At 38.9% G+C, this 9,319-nt stretch overlaps 1 non-coding gene across 1 annotated transcript; it reads left to right on the forward strand.

Moving 5' to 3' along the window:
* The first annotated feature begins 3,092 nt into the window (after window positions 1-3,092).
* LOC112753309 (small nucleolar RNA R71) lies at window positions 3,093-3,200 on the forward strand. The gene has a single exon (XR_003177701.1). It is a non-coding gene; the product is annotated as a small nucleolar RNA R71 (small nucleolar RNA).
* The last annotated feature ends 6,119 nt before the right edge of the window (window positions 3,201-9,319 follow it).

A 9,319-nucleotide genomic window follows, 5' to 3' on the forward strand; every position in this document is an offset into this window, starting at 1 on the left:
ATGTCCATAAGGACTTGGTCCAACCTTTGATTAAAGTTGACCCTTCTAGTGTAGGGGCATTCATCACCTTGCATCATGGGCAAGTTAAACGCCAACCTCACATTCTCCGGACTAAAATCTAAGTATTTCCCCCAAACCATTGTAACGTAGTTCTTTGGATCCGGGTTCTTACTTTGATCATGGTTCTTGGTGATCCATGCATTGGCATAGAACTCTTGAACCATTAGGATGCCGACTTGTTGGATGGGATTTGTTAGAACTTCCCAACCTCTTCTTTGAATTTCATGTCGGATCTCCGGATACTCATTTCTTTTGAGTTTGAAAGGGACCTCGGGGATCACCTTCTTCTTGGCCACAACATCATAGAAGTGGTCTTGATGGGCTTTGGAGATGAACCTTTCCATCTCCCATGACTCGGAGGTGGAAGCTTTTGTCTTCCCTTTCCCCTTTCTAGAGGATTCTCCGGTCTTAGGTGCCATCAATGGTAATGGAAAAACAAAAAGCTTATGCTTTTACCACACCAAACTTAGAATATTGCTTGCCCTCAAGCAATAAAAGAAAGAATAGAGGAAGAAGAAGAAGAAAATATGGAGAGGAGGGGTGAAGTGTGTTTCGGCCAAGTAGAGAGGAGAGGGTTGTGTTGTGTGAAAATGAGGAAGAATGAAGGGCTATATATAGGGGAGGGAGGGGAGTTAAGGTTCGGCCATTTAAGGTGGGTTTGTGTGGGAAATTGGTTTTGAATTTTGAAGGTAGGTGGAGTTTATGAGGTAGGTTTATGGGGAAGAGTGGATGGATGTGAGTGGTGAAGAAGTGATGGGGAAGAGAGATTGAGGTGATTGGTGAAGGGTTTTGGGGAAGAGTGTTTATGGGATTGTGTGAAAGAGGGGTGAGAAGAAGTGAGTGGAGGTAGGTGGAGATCCTGTGGGATTCACAGATCCTGAGATGATCCTGTGGTGTCCACAGATCCTGAGGTGTCAAGGATTTGCATCCCTGCACCAATTAGGCATGTAAAATGCCTTTGCAGACAACTCTGGGCGTTCAGCACCAGGTTGGTACCCATTTTGGGCGTTCAACGCCCATTTGTTGCCATTTCTGGCGTTGAACGCCAGAACCATGCTTGTTCTGGGCGTTCAGCGCCAGGATGCTACCCATTTTGGGCGTTCAGCGCCAGAACCATGCTCTGTTCTGGCGTTGAACGCTAGGCAGGTGCTTCCTCCAGGGTGTGATTTTTCTTCTGCTGTTTTTGATTCCGTTTCCAATTTTTATATTTATTTTATGACTCCACATGATCATGAACCTAAGAAAACATGAAAAACAAAAATATAGTTAGATAAATAAACATTGAATTGCCTCCCAACAAGCGCTTCTTTAATGTCAATAGCTTGACAGTGGGCTCACATGGAGCCTCACAGATGTTCAGAGCATTGTTGAGGCTCTCCAACACCAAACTTAGAGTTTGGATATGGGAGTTCAACACCAAACTTAGAGTTTGGTTGTGGCCTCCCAACACCAAACTTAGAGTTTGACTGTGGGGGCTTTGTTTGACTCTGCTTTGAGAGAAGCTTTTTATGCTTCCTCTCCATGGATGCAGAGAGAGGTCCTTGAGTTGTAAACACAAGGTTGTCCTCATTCAATTGAAGGAATAATTCTCCTCTGTCCACATCAATCACAGCTCTTGCTGTGGCTAGGAAAGGTCTTCCTAGGATGATGGATTCATCCTCTTCCTTTCCAGTATCCAGGACTATGAAGTCAGCAGGGATGTAAAGGCCTTCAACCTTTACTAACACGTCCTCTACTTGTCCATAAGCCTGTTTTCTTGAGTTGTCTGCCATCTCTAATGAGATTCTAGCAGCTTGCACCCTATAGATTCCCAGTTTCTCTATTACAGAGAGGGGCATGAGGTTTATTCCTGAACCAAGGTCACACAGAGCCTTAAAGATCCTGGTGCCTATGGTACAAGGTATTATGAACTTTCCAGGATCCTGTCTCTTCTGAGGCAATGTCAGTTGATCCAGATCACTTAGTTCATTGGTGAACAAGGGAGGTTCATCTTCCCAAGTTTCAATACCAAATAATTTGGCATTCCGCTTCATGATTGCACCAAGAAACTTGGCAGTTTGCTCTTCAGTAACATCCTCATTCTCTTCAGAAGAGGAATACTCATCAGAGCTCATGAATGGCATAAGGAGGTTCAATGGAATCTCTATGGTCTCTAGATGAGTCTCAGATTCCTTTGGTTCCTCAGAGGGAAACTCCTTATTGATCACTGGACGTCCCAGGAGGTCTTCCTTCTTGGGATTCACGTTCTCTCCTTTCCTCACAGGTTCGGCCATGGTGCTTATGTCAATGGCCTTGCACTCTCCTTTTGGATTCTCTTCTGTATTACTTGGGAGAGTACTAGGAGGGATTTCAGTGATCCTTTTACTCAGCTGGCCCACTTGTGCTTCCAAGTTTCTAATGGAAGACCTTGTTTCATTCATGAAACTCACAGTGGCCTTAGATAGATCAGAGACTAAAATTGCTAAATTAGAAGTATTTTGTTCAGAGTTCTCTGTCTGTTGCTGAGTGGATGATGAAAAAGGCTTGCTATTGCTAGACCTGTTTCGTCCATCATTATTAAAGCCTTGTTGAGGCTTTTGATCCTTCCATGAGAAATTTGGATGATTTCTCCATGATGAGTTATAGGTGTTTCCATAAGGTTCACCTAAGTAATTCACCTCTGCTATTGCAGGGTTTTTAGGATCATAAGCTTCTTCTGCATAGGAAACTTCTTGAGTACTGTTGGATGCAGCTTGCATTCCATTCAGACTCTGAGAAATCATATTGACTTGCTGAGTCAATATTTTGTTCTGAGCCAATATGGCATTCAGAGTATCAACTTCAAGAACTCCCTTCTTCATAGGCGTCCCATAATTCACAGGATTCCTTTCAGAAGTGTACATGAACTGGTTATTTGCAACCATGTCAATGAGTTCTTGAGCTTCTGCAGGCGTTTTCTTTAGGTGAATGGATCCACCTGCAGAAGTATCCAATGACATCTTTGATAGCTCAGATAAACCATCATAGAATATATCCAGGATGGTCCATTCTGAAAGCATGTCAGAGGGACACTTTTTGGTTAACTGTTTGTATCTTTCCCAAGCTTTATAGAGGGATTCACCATCTTTTTGTTTGAAAGTTTGAACATCCACTCTAAGCTTGCTCAGCTTTTGAGGATGAAAGAACTTGGCTAAGAAAGCCGTGACCAGCTTATCCCAAGAGTTCAGGCTGTCTTTAGGTTGAGAGTCCAACCATATTCTAGCTCTGTCTCTTACAGCAAAAGGGAAAAGCATGAGCCTGTAGACTTCCGGATTTACTCTATTAGTCTTAACAGTATCACAGATCTGCAAGAATTTAGTTAAGAACTGAAAAGGATCTGCAGATGGAAGTCCATGAAACTTGCAGCTCTGCTGCATCAGAGAAACTAGCTGAGGTTTTAGCTCAAAGTTGTTTGCTCCAATGGCAGGAATGGAGATGCTTCTTCCATGTAAATTGGAATTAGGTGCAGTAAAGTCACCAAGCATCCTCCTTGCATTATTATTTTCGGCTGCCATCTCCTCTTCTTGTTTGAAAATTCCTAACAGGTGCTTACTGGTTTGTTGTAATTCAGAGTCCTTTCAGGTTCTGGATCTGCTTCAACAATTATATTCTTGTCTTTGCTCCTGCTCATATGAAAAAGAAGAAACAGAAAAAAAAAATAATAATAATAGGGATCCTTTTTACCACAGTATAGAGGTCCCTGTGTGAGTAGAAAAAAAGAAGGAGATGAGAGAGAAAGAGAATTTTCGAAAATGATTTTTGAAAAAGAGTTAGTGGTTTTCGAAAATAGTTTTTGAAAAGTGTTAGAAATTTTTCGAAAATTAAAATTAAAAATAATTAGTTAATTAAAAAGAAATTTTGAAAAAGAGGGAAGATATTTTCGAAAATTAGAGAGAGAAAGTTAGTTAGGTGGTTTTGAAAAAGATAAGAAACAAACAAAAAGTTAGTTAGTTAGTTGAAACAAATTTGAAAATCAATTTTGAAAAGATAAGAAGTTAGGAAGTTAGAAAAGATATTTTTGAAATCAAATTTTTGAAAAAGATAAGATAAGAAGATATTTTTGAAAAGATATGATAGAAATTAGTTTTGAAAAAGATTTGATTTTTAAAATCACAATTAATGACTTGATTCATAAGAAATCACAAGATATGATTCTAGAACTTAAAGTTTGAATCTTTCTTAACAAGCAAGTAACAAACTTGAAATTTTTGAATCAAAACATTAATTGGTGATGTTATTTTCGAAAATCATGTGATAAAGAAAAGGAAAAGATTTTTGAAAAATATTTTTGGAATTTTCGAAAATAACTAAAAAAATTTGAAAAATATTTGATTTTTTTGAAAAAGATTTTGAAAAAGATAAGATTTTTAAATTGAAAATTTGATTTGACTCATGAAAACAACTAGATTTTAAAAAAATTTTGAAAAAGTCAATCCAAATTTTCGAATTTGATGAGAGAAAAAGGGAAAGATATTTTTTTTGAATTTTTAATGATGAGAGAGAAAAATAACAAAAATGATGCAATGCATGAAAGTTATGGATCAAAACAATGAATGCATGCAAGAATGCTATGAATGTCAAGATGAACACCAAGAACACTATGAAGATCATGATGAACATCAAGAACATATTTTTGAAAAATTTTTAATTCAAAGAAAATATGCAAGACACCAAACTTAGAATTCTTTAATGCTTAGACACTAAGAATTCAATAATGCATATGAAAAACAAGAAAAGACACAAAACATGCAAATGCAAAGATCAAACAAGAAGACTTACCAAGAACAACTTGAAGATCATGAAGAACACTATGAATGCATGAATTTTTAAAAAAAATGCAAGATGAACATGCAATTGACACCAAACTTATAACATGACTCAAGACTCAAACAAGAAACACAAAAAATATTTTTAATTTTTATGATTTTCTAATTTTTTTTGTATTTTTTTCGAAAATTATTTGAAAAACAAAAATAAGGATTCCAAAATTTTTAATATGAATTCCAGGAATCTTATGCTCTTTAGTCTAAGGCTCCAATCACAGGGTCAGGCATGGCTCAATAGCCAGCCAAGCTTTAGTATGTAACTCAGACATGACACGTCTAACATGCCCTACAGTCGTAGCTTTACAGCCAGCCAGGCTTCAACATGCTTTATGAAACACTAGAATTCATTCTTAAAAATTCTGAATAGAATCATAAAATTTTTTTTTGAAAACATTTTTTTTATTTAAAAAAAATTTTTTTTTTCGAAAACAAAGGAGAAAATTTTTGAAAAATTTTTCAAAAAAATTTTGAAAACAAAACAAAAAGAAAATTACCTAATCTGAGCAACAGGATGAACCGTCAGTTGTCCAAACTCGAACAATCCCCGGCAACAGCGCCAAAAACTTGGTGCGCAGAAATTGTGATTACACTTTGATTATGTAAAATTCATCGCTCTTTCTTTCCCTGGTAATGGCGCCAAAAACATGATGCCAATACCATGGTTCACAACTTCTCACAACTAACCAGCAAGTGCACTGGGTCGTCCAAGTAATACCTTACATGAGTAAGGGTCGAATCCCACGGAGATTGTTGGTATGAAGCAAGCTATGGTCACCTTGTAAATCTCAGTCAGGCAGATATAAATTGATACTGGTGTTTTCAAAAATAATATAATAAAACAGGGATAGAAATACTTATGTAAATCATTGGTGAGAATTTCAGATACGCGAATAGAGATGCTTTCGTCCCTCTGAATCTCTGCTTTCCTGCTATCTTCATCCAATCAGTCTTACTCCTTTCCATGGCTGGCTTTATGTGATACATCACCACTGTCAATGGCTACTTTCGGTCTTCTCTCGGGAAAATGATCCAAATGCCCTGTCACGGCACGGCTAATCGTCTGGAGGCATCACCCTTGTCAATGGTTTCATCCTATCCTCTCAGTGAAAATGGTCAACGCACCCTGTCACGGCACGGCTATTCATCTGTCGGTTCTCGATCATGCTGGAATAGGATTTACTATCCTTTTGCGTCTGTCACTACGCCCAGCAATCGCGAGTTTGAAGCTCGTCACAGTCATTCAATCATTGAATCCTACTCGGAATACCACAGACAAGGTTTAGACTTTCCGGATTCTCTTGAATGCCGCCATCATTCTAGCTTACACCACGAAGATTCCGATTAAGAGATCTAAGAGATACTCATTCAGTCGAAGGTAGAACGGAAGTGGTTGTCAGGCACGCGTTCATAGGGAATGATGATGATTGTCACGTTCATCACATTCAGGTTGAAGTGCGAATAAGTATCTTAGAAGTGAAATAAGATGAATTGAATAGAAAACAGTAGTACTTTACATTAATCTTTGAGGAACAGCAGAGCTCCACACCTTAATCTATGGAGTGCAGAAACTCTACCATTGAAAATACATAAGTGAAAGGTCTAGGCATGGCCGAGATGACCAGCCCCCAAAACGAGATCACAGGATCAAAATACAATCCAGGATCAAGGATGTCTAATACAATAGTAAAAGGTCCTATTTATAATAAACTAGTCACTAGGGTTTACAAAAATAAGTAATTGATGCATAAATCCACTTCCGGGGCCTGCTTGGTGTGTGCTTGGGCTGAGATTGAGTGTTGCACGTGTAGAGGCCATTTGTGGAGTTGAACGCCAGTTTTGGTGCCAGTTTGGGCGTTCAACTCTGGTTTTGGATCCTTTTCTGGTGCTGAACGCCAGAATTGGATAGAGAGCTGGTGTTGAACGCCAGTTTGTGTCATCTATTCTTGACCAAAGTATCGACTATTATATATTGCAGGAAAGCCCTGGATGTCTACTTTCCAACGCAATTGGAAGCTCGCCATTTCGAGTTCTGTAGCTCCAGAAAATCCACTTTGAGTGCAGGGAGGTCAGAATCCAACAGCATCAGCAGTCCTTCTTCAACCTCTGAATCTAATTTTTGCTCAAGTCCCTCAATTTCAGCCAGAAAATACCTGAAATCATAGAAAAACACACAAACTCATAGTAAAGTCCATAAATGTGAATTTAACATAAAAACTAATGAAAACATCCCTAAAAGTAACTAAATCCTACTAAAAACATACTAAAAATAATGCCAAAAAGCGTATAAATTATCCGCTCATCACTATGTCTTTAGGAAGCTCTTCCTACTACTGCATTTCATTTTAAGAGGGACATTTCGCACAGGATAGCTGTCCACGATGTTTCTCAGGTCAGGAATCGATTTTACATTGCATTCAGGATTGTCCAAAAGACCAGCTAGTTTGGCAAGCTTTGGGGATCTCCGGTCGACCACTAGATTTGATGGGTTGGTTCTTACAAAATAGCAAACAACTCCCTTTTAGATTCTTTTCTGGTCTCTGGTGAATTTGGCGTTTGATGAATAATAAGATCTTTCATCCCCACGAGCCTTGGACCACGGACAAGGTAACTGGTATGGCTTTGTCCTTAGAAAAAGAGCTCTGAAATATTTTTGAGTTGCAACGAGTGTCTATCCCCCTACCATTAGTGGCTCTTGGATTCCTCCCTCGGTGGGTACTGGTGCGCGGAATTACACTTCGCACAATTGAACTAGCAAGTGCACTGGGTCGTCCAAGTAATACTTGAGTGAGTCAGGGTCGATCCCACGAGGATTGTTTGCTTGAATCAAACTGTGGTTATCTTGTAGATCTTAGTCAGGCGGATATAAAAGTTGTTTGTTTGTTTGAAGCGCATAAAAGTAAAATAAAAATAACGTTACTCAATTGAAGGTGAATGCAATGATAAGAAGATGGTTAAGGCTTTAGAGATACTTTGTTCTTCTGGATTAATTCGGTCTCACTATCTATGCCAACTGTGAATGATTTTTTTTATGGCAGGCTGTATGTGATCAACGCCTTTCTTGAGAGGTCACCAATCTTCCTCCAGGCTGAACACCAGGGTTAGTGCGCATCTAGTCTAATTGAGAGTGATGCTCCTGCAGTCTGTTCCCTTTGATGATCCTACTCAAAACACCACAGACAAGGTTGAATCTTCTGGATCAGAGAATGCTGCGCCTTTGGTTCTAGCCTTTACCATAAAGAACCTAATCTCTCGATACCTCGGCTGGATTGGTGTCTTTTGAAGTCCCCAATGAAGTCGTGGATTAGCCGTCTAAGAGATGTATAATCAAGATAGTGGTTCATTGATATCCGATGAAAGACGCTCATTGAACCCATGTAGAATAGAGATAACCTTGTGCCAGTTCAACTCATTCATAAGGTTGAAGAATGAAGATACATCTTAGAATAGAGAATCAAACACGAATTGAGATAGAACAGTAATACTTTGATTAATCCATAAAACTCAGTAGAGCTCCTCCCCTTAACCTAGGAGGTTTAAAGACTCATACTGATAAAATATAATGAAAGGTTTGAAAATACTAGGAGATCCTCTTCTTGTCTAACAACGGTTGATCTTCTCCTTTAAATACTAAACTAATGACTAAGGATTATAGAAATATGATAAGCTTAGGCTTGTAGTGCGAAAATCTACTTTTGGGGCCCACTTGGTGAGTGTTTCGGCTGAGCTTGAGTGGTCTGCACGTGCTAGGATGATCCTTGGGTGTTGAACACTGGCTAGGGACACCCTTATGGGCGTTGGACGCTGGCCACTCCTCTGTGGGTGTTGGACGCCTGGATTGGGGTAGATGGCTGGCGTTGAACACAAGTTTTGGACCTTTAATTCTGAAGCAAAGTATGGACTATTATATATTTCTGGAAAGTCCTGGACGTTAGCTTTCCATAGCCATTGAGAACGCTCCATTTGGACTTCTATGGCTCCAGAAAAGCTCTTTCGAGTGCAAGGAGGTAAGATCCTGATAGCATCTGCAGTGCTTTCTCTGCCTCTGAATCAGACTTTTGCTCTAGCTCCTCAATTTCAGCCAGAAAATACCTGAAATTGTATAAAAACACAAAAAATCATAGTAGAATCCAAAAATGTGAATTTTTCACTAAACCTATAAAAATATAATAAAACTCAAATGAAACATGTTGAAAACTATATGAAAATGATGCCAAAAAGCGTATAAAATATCTGCTCATCACAACACCAAGCTTAAACTGTTGCTTGTCCCCAAGCAACTAAAAACAAAGTAGGATAAAAAGAAGAGTAAGGTATAATAAATCTCATAGATTTCAGTGAAGCTCAGTTTCAATTAGATGAGCGGGACTTAGTAGCTTTTTGCCTCTGAATAGTTTTGGCATCTCACTATCCATTGA

Source organism: Arachis hypogaea, chromosome 15, assembly GCF_003086295.3.
Source record: "Arachis hypogaea cultivar Tifrunner chromosome 15, arahy.Tifrunner.gnm2.J5K5, whole genome shotgun sequence".
Taxonomy (NCBI): Eukaryota; Viridiplantae; Streptophyta; class Magnoliopsida; order Fabales; family Fabaceae; genus Arachis; species Arachis hypogaea.